The sequence below is a fragment of the Hibiscus syriacus genome, unplaced genomic scaffold (assembly GCF_006381635.1).
Source record: "Hibiscus syriacus cultivar Baekdansim isolate YM2019G1 unplaced genomic scaffold, ASM638163v2 tig00009841_pilon, whole genome shotgun sequence".
Lineage (NCBI taxonomy): Eukaryota > Viridiplantae > Streptophyta > Magnoliopsida > Malvales > Malvaceae > Hibiscus > Hibiscus syriacus.
In genome coordinates, this window is record NW_024062203.1 from 4889 (window position 1) to 16715 (window position 11827).

At 37.3% G+C, this 11827-nt stretch overlaps 1 pseudogene; it reads right to left on the reverse strand.

Moving 5' to 3' along the window:
- Positions 1–307: 307 nt before the first annotated feature.
- On the reverse strand, positions 308–11506 carry LOC120203362 (annotated as a pseudogene).
- Positions 11507–11827: the final 321 nt, after the last annotated feature.

Here is an 11827-nt window from a genome sequence, read left to right on the forward strand (position 1 = left end):
CGATTTGGATGGTATTAATAGCTTGAGGATCAAAATAGAATGTTTTAAGATGAAAGACTAATTTGGAATGAAGACATAGTTTAGGGACCTACTATGTAGTTAACTAATGATATTATTCCGAAATTATGCTTATGAAAGGACAAGAAACACATTTGATAGAACAAAAAGTAAAATAGTAACAATGGCGTTTATAACTCATTTGAATGCCGATTAGACCATGTCAAGAGCAAAATGTTGTACCAACTAAATATACTTCCAAAGGATAACTTGAAAGAGAAGAACCGGCAATAGGTGGACCATTAACCGGTGTTTGTCCTCTTAAAATGTCTTAAAAAGCAGTCCACCGTGTGTTGCGAAGAAGGAAGCGAAGACGAGTGATTCGACCGCCATTAGCTTGATGAGGATGTTCAGAGATGGCCCGGAGGTATCCTTCAGTGGATCCCCGATGGTGTCACCGATAACGGCTGCCTTGTGTGGATCTGAACCTTTGGGGCCGAGGGATTTTGCATATGATGAAGCACCAGCCTACATTTCATCATAAAATCATGAGCATCGATATACAAACGTTACTTTTCATAAGACTGGATCATAGGAAATCAAATAAAAGAAACAGGAGACACCTCGATGTACTTCTTGGCGTTATCCCAAGCACCCCGGTGTTGGATGCAGATATAGTAATCTGCACACATTACCGAGACGGAACGGCAGTTATGACAGTCGGTAGGAAACATCTCAGGCTATGTCTTATAATCAGTTTAAAATTACCTGGACACCAGAGACAAAGGACCTAAAAGGACACCAGAGAGAGTTTCGACGCTGAAAAAGTTCCCAACGACAAGGGGTGTGAGCATAACAAGAGCACCTGGGGGAATCATTTCTTTGATGGAAGCGTCGGTTGAGATCTTTACACAGGTAGCATAGTCAGGCTTAGCAGTGCCTTCCAGAGACCAGGGATTGAGTTGAACTGTCTGTGCACTTCCTCGACCATCTTCAAAGCTGCACCTCCCACACTCTTCATGGTCATAGAAGAGAACCAATAAGGAAGCATTGCCCCAACAAACAAACCAATAAAAACTTTAGGGGTCCGTACATAAACCGTTGAGATGGAAGCGCAGCTCACAAATGCACCAAAGAGAGCAAGGGAAACCAGGGCTGCTGAACCAATGGCAAAACCCTGAAAAGAAATGCAGCATGCTCAATGAAAGTAATTTGGAAAAAATGGCCGACCTGCTTCACTAGACCAAGACAACATCAGTGCCAACCGAAACCTGTGTTCGAACTTGTTATGCCAAACCAACGTAAAAGAAGAAACAAGTGTCCTGCTTACCTTCCCTATAGCAGCAGTGGTGTTGCCTGCAGCATCAAGGGCATCGGTTCTCTCACGAATTCTGTGGCTCATGCCAGCCATCTGAGCAATGCCTCCAGCATTATCGCCGATGGGACCATAAGCATCGATAGCCAACCCAGTAGCTACGGTGCTTAGCATTCCCAGGGCAGCAACAGCAATGCCATACATAGCAGCAAAGCTAAAACTAACGAAAATACTGACAGCGATAGCAAAAATGGGAATAATGCAAGACTTGTAACCCAATGCAAGGCCAAAAATAACATTAGTTGCAGCTCCAATCCTGCAGGAATCAGCACCATCTTGTACAGGGCTGCGGAAGAAAACAAAGAAAGTGTTTAAAATCAAAGACGAGGGAAAGGACAAATCAAGGAGAAAAAAAATAATGCTATCAAGACTTTTACCTGTATGCATTGCTAGTATAGTACTCGGTTACAAACCAATAATTAGGCCAGCCCAAAGACCAACAGCAACGCACAAAAATAGTTGCCTGCAGAAGAACTCATTGTTACACACTCATTCAAGTCAGGCAAAACTTCTGAAACTTTTCAAAGAAAGAAAGGGCTTACCAGTTCTTGACAGCTTTCTGGTCTCCAAAATTGAAAATGGTAAAGGAAAATGGAAGAGCTATCTAACTAACAATCCCAATTGCAATGGTCATGAGAATAGTGGAGATGATGAGTTGCCTCTTCAATGCTGGCTCAATTTCCTTAACAGTCTTGATCTCAAAGAAATCAGTTGCGAATAATGTTGTGATCAAACAACCAACAATACCTACAGAACTGATGATGAGAGGATATAACATTGGAGTCAATTCATGATTGATGCCAAAGAAGAGGTTGAAGCAACAAGTGCAGCACAAGATGATTCGCATCCAAAAAGATCAGATCCCATTCCAGCTATATCGCCAACATTATCCCCAACATTATCAGCGATCAGCTGAAAACATGGAAACAATTCGGTCACAATCCGAAAGGAAACACCACAACACACTTTTCCAACTTCAGGATGCTAGAATATTTGCATAGATATTACTTACAGCCGGGTTTCTAGGGTCATCCTCAGGAATGTTCCGTTCCACCTTGCCCACAAGATTAGCACCCACATCAGCAGCTTTGGTGTAGATTCCTCCACCAACTCTGCCAAAGAGAGCCATGGATGAACCTCCAAGCCCATAACCGGTGATTGCCTCAAAAAGACCACTCCAGCCATCATCGTAATAGAGCATGAACAAGTTGATGGTAATGTAAAGCACCAAAACTTTGCAGCAAGAAGAAAGCCCATGACAGCACCAGACTTAAACACGGTTATAAATGCCTATCCAACTCCCTTTCTTGCCTCAAGGGTGGTTCTAGCATTTGCATAGGTAGCAATTTTCATCCCAAGAAATCCATAAACAACTGAAAGCAAGAATGATATGGTGCTGAATGCAGCAGTGGCAAGAGCAGCCTTGCAGATATTGGATTTGTCGTACGTGCAAGGCTGGCTCTTTGAACTGAAACCCTCAACTGAGCCAAGGAAAAGGAAAATCAAGATTGCAAAAGCAACCATGAAAAGGCCAACATACTGGTACTCGGTGAAAAGAAATGAGGCAACTCATACACATACGCATACAAATACGCATACAGATACACATATATACATACGTACATACATTACATACACACATGTACATGCACGTGTGCATATGCATATAATCAAGAGAGCTTGCACGTGCTGCAAATTTTCACGGCTTTTTTTAAAGATAAATAACCGACAATTTATTTTAAAAAATCGTAACACTTCAACATAAGAAAACATGAAGAAACGGAGTGCTCCGAGACTTTTTTTTTCCTCTCCCGTAACAATTCACGAAACAACCAAATTTATGCCAACAAACAAAAAACTTCACCAACCAAACATTTTAAAAAACAAACAATGAGAAACGAAAGATCTGAATTTTAAGAACGCAAAACTAATAATTTTTTTCTTTGAGTCCTTGCTGCAAACAAACATTACAAAATAAGATTTTTCAGAAGAGGAGTAGAGAGATGGTAGAGAGAAAAGTAGTGAGAGAAAAGTTGAAAGGGAAGGTAGATTCCGGTGAGGTCTGGAAGGCTTTTGTAGACAATCTCAGCAGGAGAGTATCACGACGTGTGTTAAGGGAAATTTTTTCGTCTCAGGGATCTGTGGAGAGAGTTTTCATCCCAAAAGAAAGTAGAAATCCAAAATATAAATTTTCCACTTTTGCATTTGTTCAGTTTGAGAGTGAAAATGGTTTGAAAAGGGCAATTGAAATGTTAGATGGTTCACTGATAGATGGGAGAAGGATTACAGTTGGAGTTGCAAAATATAATGATGTTTGTCCAAGGAAAGCGGAAAAGATTAGTCCAGTAAAGACGGCTCCATATTCGACTACAGATGGAACTTTAAAGTTGAAAGAGATAGATTTTTCCAACAGGAGTTTAAGGGACGACAGAACGTATAAAGATGCTTTACTGACTAAGAGCACGAGGAATAATGCTCTGGGGTATAGGGAGTTATACTCTAAAGAGAATCACAGGGAGAAAGCAAGGAAGAATGTTCTGGAAATGCATATTCCTTCTGAGAGTTCGAGTTGAGTTAAAAGATCATTAACGGGGATTATTAAGCTTTCCTTTGATTTAGAGCCAGTTCAGAAGATTTTTATTAATGAAGGTTACGAAGTACAGATTGCTAGCTAGGGTTATGTCCGGAATTCATGTGCTATCATTTTCAAATCTCATGAAGAGATGATGGAGGCATGGACAAAGAAAAAAGATGAAATAGGCTTCTAGTTTGATAGATTGGCCCCTTTACTGAATGAAGATGGAGTTTCAATGGCTTTTTGCCATGTTGATTTATTTGGGGTTCCTCTTTTATGCTGGAACGAATCCTTCTTGGAACGAGTTGCAGGGAGATGGGGAAAATGGTAGAAATCCATGATTCCACTAAGAACATGGATGATCTCACGTCTACGAGAATTCTTATGAGAGTAGCTAGCCCTTTCGATGTTCCAGAATTCATTACTATTGGATCGTATGGTAGATCGTACAGGGTCAGTATCAAAATTGGATCGGTCTGTGAAGCTTCAAAACCTTTTTTTCAAAATTTCTCCGGTGATCGGAGCAGTTGGGGAACACTTTGGTAAGTTGAAGTCTGAGGAAAGTGAAGATATGGAGATGTCATAATATGAGGAAAGTTCAGTCAAATCAGCAGAGAAATTCAGACAGAGGGTTGACTTGTGGATTGATGAGGGAGTTTCTTTCGGCCCAGTAGAAACTGATGGGGAAATACACTTTCCAAGATTTACTAAACATGGGAAGAGCATTAAAAGAGGATTGTCAGATTCACAGAACGTTGGGAATATCATAGAAGGTGATTTTGCAGGTTTGGGTATTAGAATTTCAAATAATCCGGCTGATGGGCCACAGGCCCAACCAGAAGATAATGACCTAAATGAGCTGACTGGGTTGGAGGTTTCTAAGATAATTCCTTCTAGGCCAGCTTATACAATTAATAAGTTTGGTAAAATGGTTCAGAATAGGTGAATAGTAGAGGTTGGCAGTGTTAAAAAGCAGTATAAGGGGTCCATCTATAATTCAATTTCGTCTGGCAGTGAAGATATTGAAGCTAAAATTCCAACTTAATGCTGATAGTTCCTAATTCAGAATTATCAAAGAGTCCCTCAAGAGGTCGATCGTTGATTATGCATAGAAGCTCGCTATCTACAAAAAGTGAGCCTTTAGAGAGGAGGAGAATGACCAGCTATAGAAGAGTTTATAGAAGATCTATGGAGAGGAATTATTGGCATGGGAATGATCAGAATGGAATTCCTACTAGAGAGGATGTTTTAGATCCAAAAAAAGGTTAAAGATCAGTTCTGCACATCTGTTCAATAGTTTTTGATAACAGCAGAGTCTAATTTACAAGGCATTGAGGATCCAAATTCAGTCAAAAAAGCTAGTGCTAGAAGTTTGGATGGAGAGTCTGAAGGTTGTGTTGTAGAAAGACATTGTTCTAATTCCTATTATGGCCTTACAAATAGAAGAGCAAAAAGATTACAAGGGAAACTTTAGAATAAGTTAATATTTCAACAACATCATCTTCAGTCTTTTCGGACCTTTTGGAGGAAGCAGTAGCTACTTGGCAAGTTAGTCAAGTTTTGGGGGTTATTTTTAAGCAGGGGAAAGAAGCTTTTCTGGAAAAAATCATTAATTTAGAGAAAGGCTTGAATATGGCCAATTGAGGAGCCATAATGGGGAATTCAGATTTTTCAATTATCATTCATGAAGGAAAAATTAGCCATAATTTCATGGAATGTAAGGGGTTTGGGAAAGAAAGAAAAACAGAGAGCGGTTCATAGATTAGTCTCAAACACATATCCTTTATTTCTTTGGCTACAAGAAACTAAACCCGAGAAGATACAAAGGTCTTTTATAAGAAGGAACGGGTTGAATATTTTTCAAGGTGTTATTGAATCACCAGCTCTTGGTTCTTCAGGGGGTTATTATGTTGATGGGATGACAATGTGTTTGAGATGAAAAATCACTGCATCAATAGAAGATTCATTTTTGTTATGGGAAAATTCAAATTTAATTAGTTCAGAAGTGTTCTCATAAATGTTTATGGGCCTTCAGTGGAGGATGAGAAAGAAAGCTTCTTTGAAGAACTTAGTGTGTTCATTTCTGGCCAGAATCTGCCTGTTTGTGTGAGAAGGGATTTTAATGTCTATTTGAGTGAAGGTAGGTAGAGCTTAGAACAGATTCTCAATGAGGATTTTCACTCAGTTTATTCAGTCTTCAGGTTTAATTAATCTGCCTTTGAATGGGGCAGGTTCACTTGGTGTAATAACCAAGATGTTCCCACATTTGTTAGATTGGACAGGTTCTTGGTGGATAGACAATTCTTGGCTACTTTTCCTGATATTATACAGTCACTAATTCCGAAATCTATTTCAGACCACAATGATATTCTATTACAAAATGGAGGAATTAATTAGGGCAAAAAGCCTTTCATAGTTTTCAATTATTCGATGGAGGAAGAAGGTTTGGAGGAAATAGTTTGTCATTCAATAACATATTGTAAGAAGATTAGGAGAAAAACTGGAATCCTGATTATTTTAAAGAATTCTAAATTAGCTATAAAAAAATGGGCAGGGAAGAAAAACCAGTTTCAGGAGCTGCAATTTTAGATTTAGAAAAGAGAATTCAAAAGCTAGAGGAGGATGCTCAGCAGTTACAAGACAGTTCAAATCAGGGGATAGTAGATGAGTTAAGTGTTTGTCGATCAGAATTATGGAGCCTTCATAGAATTAAGGAGCAGATTTGGCATCACAATTCTAGAAAGAAGTGGGTTAATGATGGGGATCGGAGCACAAAATTCTTTCACACTTGTGCTTCAGTTAAGAGAAAGCAAAATGCGTTGAATGCTTCAAAAGTTGATGGAAATATTACTCATGATCCAATTGTTATCAAGGCCACTATTAAAGATCATTTTTTTAAAATATTCAATGATCGGTCTACTTTGGATATTGAAGATATAGGGTTGATTTTTACTAGAATTTCCTTGGAACAAAGTATTCTTTTAGAGAATGAATTTTTGAGGAGGAAGTTTGGGAAACTTTAAAGTCATGTGATAGTAATAAAGCTCTGGGGCCCGATGGTTTGAACTTGGGATTTTTTAAAAGGTTTTGGTCTGTTCTTAAGGGAAACATTCTGTATTTTTTTCATAAATTCTCTTTGGGGAAAGATTGGTACATTTATCACCCTAATTCTTAAGGGTCTAACATTGGGAGCCTTGATGATTATAGACCAATAAGCTTAGTAGGAGGAGTTTACAAGATTTTATCCAAGTGTCTTTCAAGGAGGCTTAGAAGTTGTATAAATGATATAATCCGTTCGACTCAATTTTCTTTTATACTCGGCCGACAAATTTTGGATTGTTCCCTCATTGCTAACGAGGGAATTGATTATAGGAGGAAGAAGGAGCTAAAGGGTTGTGTTTTTAAAGTTGATTTCAAGAAGGCTTATGATACTGTAGATTGGCCTATTCTATTGAAGGTGATGGAAAAGATGGGTTTTGGTTCTACTTGGATCAGGAGATGTGTTACTACAGCTTCGGTTTTGGTGTTAGTCAACGGGGTTCCATCGGAGGAGTTTGCAATGGCTAAGGGTCTTCGACAGGGTTGTTCACTCTCACCTTTATTATTTAATCTAGTAGGGGACCTGCTGAATTTATTAATCCTAAGGGCTGTTTCTGAGGGATTATTTTCTGGAATGACAATTGGCAAAGAGGAAGGGTCTTTTAATCTAACACACTTGCAATTTGCGGTTAATCTAATTATTTTTTATGGAGCTTCGAAGATGCAGATTATGAACGTTAAGAGGGTTTTTAGAGTATTTAAGGTTATGTCAGGGCTTCAACTAAACCTCAAGAAAAACAAACTATTCGAAACCAACATTTCTCAAGAGGAGGTTCAAATTTGGGTAGATTCTATTGGTTGTGTAGTTGGAAGTTTCCCCTCTAACTATCTAAGCCTTACACTAGGTGCTAACAAGAATTCCCCAGTTATTTGGGAACCGGTGGTGCAGAATTTTCACTCAAAATTAGCAGGTTGGAAGGCAACTACTCTTTCATTAGCAGGGAGATTGATAATGATCAAATCGGTTCTGTGCTCACTACCTACGTACTTTTTGTCAATGTTCAAGATTCCAACTTCAATCCTCAAGACTCTCAATTCAATTATGTCTAATTTTTTATATGGGTAGGGGGCAATGGTATAAAAAAGGTACACTGGGTTAATTGGGCCGAATTGTGTAAATCAAATAATGAGGGAGGTTAGGGAGTTCAAAATCTTAGTTGTATGAACAGAGCACTGCTAGGGAAATTGTAACATCCTGAAATCTGGGTTAGTGACTAAAATGAGAATTTTAGTCATTTGGGGATCAATTTAGGAAAATTAAAAAGTTTAAGGATTTAATAAGGATATTTTAGTATTAGATTAAAGGGTAAATATGAAAGGATTATAAGGGTATTATAGTAATTTAGCTTGAAAGATATTTTATCTCCCTTATTTAAGGAGATAACGCGTGGGAATAGAGATATCTGGAAGCTTTCTTTCTTCTTCTCGTGGGTTCAAGCTCAAGTCTATAAGGTAAGTTTCCTTCAGTTGATTAATTTCTTGAATTTATAAGTTGGGATGGAGTATTTGGGTATTATATAAGCTTAAGGTAAGCTTATATAAGCTTAAGGTAAGCTTATATAAGCTTAAAACATTAAGCAGAGAAAATTTGAAAGGAAATTTGATTAAGGGTTGAGAAATGAATTCTTGATATAAAGAGGTTTTTGAAGTTCTAAGGATGAATTTGACTTCTCAAAGGATTAATTAAGAAGTTAGAGGTGATAGAATTGAATTTAAAACACATGGAAAATTTGATGAAATTCTTTGATTCAAGAATTATGGTGAATTATAAGATATGGTGAAGTGTTATAGTATTATAAGAAGTTTTAAATATGTATGGATACTTATTTTATAGATGAATATATGAAATGTGCATAGTAGGAATTAGTATATGTATATGTGGGTATGATGCTTGTATGTGATATGTTAGTAGAAATTGTTCAAGCATGATTACGAGTTAGAGTTTTATTATATGCTTTATGCCTCACTAAGTCAACGACTTAGCGTGTGATTGTTTCACACGTAGGTATGAGAAACGAGAGGGGAATAGCGAGAAGCAAGACATGTCAGTATTTTCCTTACGATGATCATATCAGAAACATATGTATTTTGTTTATAGAGTTAGTTGCCATGTAGTTACAAGATTTTAAATTGAATATGCTCTGATAGTTTTAAAGAAACAATTTGATTGTAATTATTAATGTAGAATACTCATTTTCTTAAATGATGAAATTAAGATTTTAGTGGATTTGTAAATAACAGAGTTTTAAAAAGTCAATGTGACACCTCAGACTCGGATACAGGTTGGGGTGTTACAGAAATGGTCTTGGAGGTTTGCAAATGAGAGAAATTCTGTTTGGAGGAAATTTATATGTAGAAAATATAACATTGATTCATCAAGGTTATTGTTTGAAAGAAAGATTTCACCTCAAGCTTCTTGGCTGTGGAGAACAGTGGTTAATAACCATTTCAAAGAAGACTCCTTTGGTTCTAAGTTTCGTAGTTTGTGTAGTTTTCATGTTGGTGATGGTAATCATATTCGATTTTGGCAAGATAGTTGGGCTGCAGATTATCCGTTCCAGTTTCTTTTTCCTAGACTGTTTTTTATTTCCACTAATAAAACTGGCAAGCTATGTGAGTTCGACGATTTTCAACCATCGAGATGGATTTGGGATGTTAAAGTAAGAAGAAATTTAAATGATTGGGAGCTTGAACAATGATGCAATTTGATGAGCATCATTTCAATTGTTTCTCTGTCCAAAGATTTAAGTGATGGTGTGATTTGGAAAGACAGTGGGGACGGTGTTTTTACAGTCAGTTCTTATGTTAAGAGGTGTGCAACAGGTTCAGAAGAGGTTCAGTTCTGGAAAAAAAATTGTTTGGAGGGGATTGGTTCCCCCAAGAGTTGAAACCTTAGTGAGGCAAATTGTGCTTCAAAAGCTGGCTGTTAAAACCAAATTGGTAAAAGGATAAGTTCAAGGCATTGAGGATGGTTTATGTCCTCTTTGTAGAATAGTTGAGGAGTCTTCATCGTATTTATTTTTTACTTGTTCCGTAGTGTGGTCCTTATGGAACAAATTTTTGAAATTTTTGAGGTTTAGTTCTGTTTTTCATACAGATGCAAAAAAATTTCTCCTAACTTGGGATGAGTTGAATACAAATTTGCTATATGGACATTCATTCCTGGGGCTCTTATTTGGACCATTTGGAAAGTTAGAAATTATATTGTTTTTGAAGGGGGGAAGCTTGACCAAACATAATTATTCTTCTTAGTAAGATTTAGGCTTGCTTCTTGGTTCTTAGCTAAGCATAAGGATATTTATATTCCTAAGGACTTTTTAATTTCTGATCCTTCAATAGGGGATTCTTACTCGTCCTACAATATCCTGAAGTCATCTATAATCCCTTGGTCACCTCCTCCTATGGGCTTCATCAAATTGAATGTGAATGTTGCCACTAGCAGCGATTGGAAGAAAAATGGTCTTGGAGGTGTTTTAAGGGATCATTCAGGTGTAGTTTTAGGATCTTTTCATGAGTCTGTTGGTTTGGGATCTCTGAAATTGATGGAACTTAAAGCTATTCAAAGGGATTTTTCTTTCTTTGCCTCTTTTCAAGGGATGGTTAAAGATCGGCTGATTATTGAGAGTGATAGCAGGGTAACAGTAGACTGGATTAACAATATTGATTCATGCCAAGTTGTGTATGCTTTTATTGTTAGAGATATAGTGGATAATCTTAGAATTTTTGAGGGGTTGTTAGATGGGTTGCAAGGACATCAATATAGATGATGATGCTTTAGCAAAGGTTGGTATAGGCTGACTTTTATGTTGTTTGCAGTTTTTGGTTGGTTTTCTGGTTCTAGTATGGGTGGGGTTTGTTGCTTATTGTAAGGGACTTTTGGCTTAGATTTATCTAGGTTGCACTCTTTTACTACTTCCGCTGATTAAGGACTTTCTATATTAATCAAGAAGGGGTTTTTTTAATGAGTCATTCAAATCTTATTAAAAATCGCAAAACTAATATGTATCACAATAGTAACAATAAATCTCTTTTTCTAAATCAAAAAACCATTTCGGTTAAGTAACTCAGAGTCTCAGACACTAAAAAAGGCTAATGGAAATCCAACATCAAATCCATTTCTTAGGAGAAAAAAAGAAGCTAAATATACCATTTCCAAAGAACATAGATCAGAGAAGACTTTAAGAAAAAAAGTGAAAACAGAAACAACCTTCAGAGATGGCGTTTTGAATTTCAGCACATTTAAGAACAACTCCATGGTCATTGAGACCTTGTTCTTCTTCAATGAGGTAATCGGAGTAGCCGTTTTTGGCACCCGAACCGTTGTTGACCGACTCTCGACTCGGAGAAAGCTTCACCCTGGAAACTAGCACCCATTTAACTAGAGAAAAGGCATTCCCAACCACCGCGCAAACCGGGATCAGGTTATGGACTCCAAGATCCGGAAAAATCCAAGCTCCCATATTAACGAAGTGAAATGCAAGGCAGAGAAAGAACAATTTTGCCAGTGAGGAAAATGAGAGGCAAATGAGGATTTATATACAAAAAAGAAGCAGCTTGGAGTATCATTTACACCACTAAACTTTTGATTTTGCCATTATAGCACTAAATTTTGATTTTTGTTTTAATTACACGAATGAATAGTTAACATACAAATCAAAACAACCTCATTTTTGTGAGGTGTCTACATCAATAGTTGTTAGTCATGTCATCATGTTAACTATTTAAGATTCAATGGTATAATTGCAAAAACAAAAATCAAAGTTCAATGTTATAATTAAAAA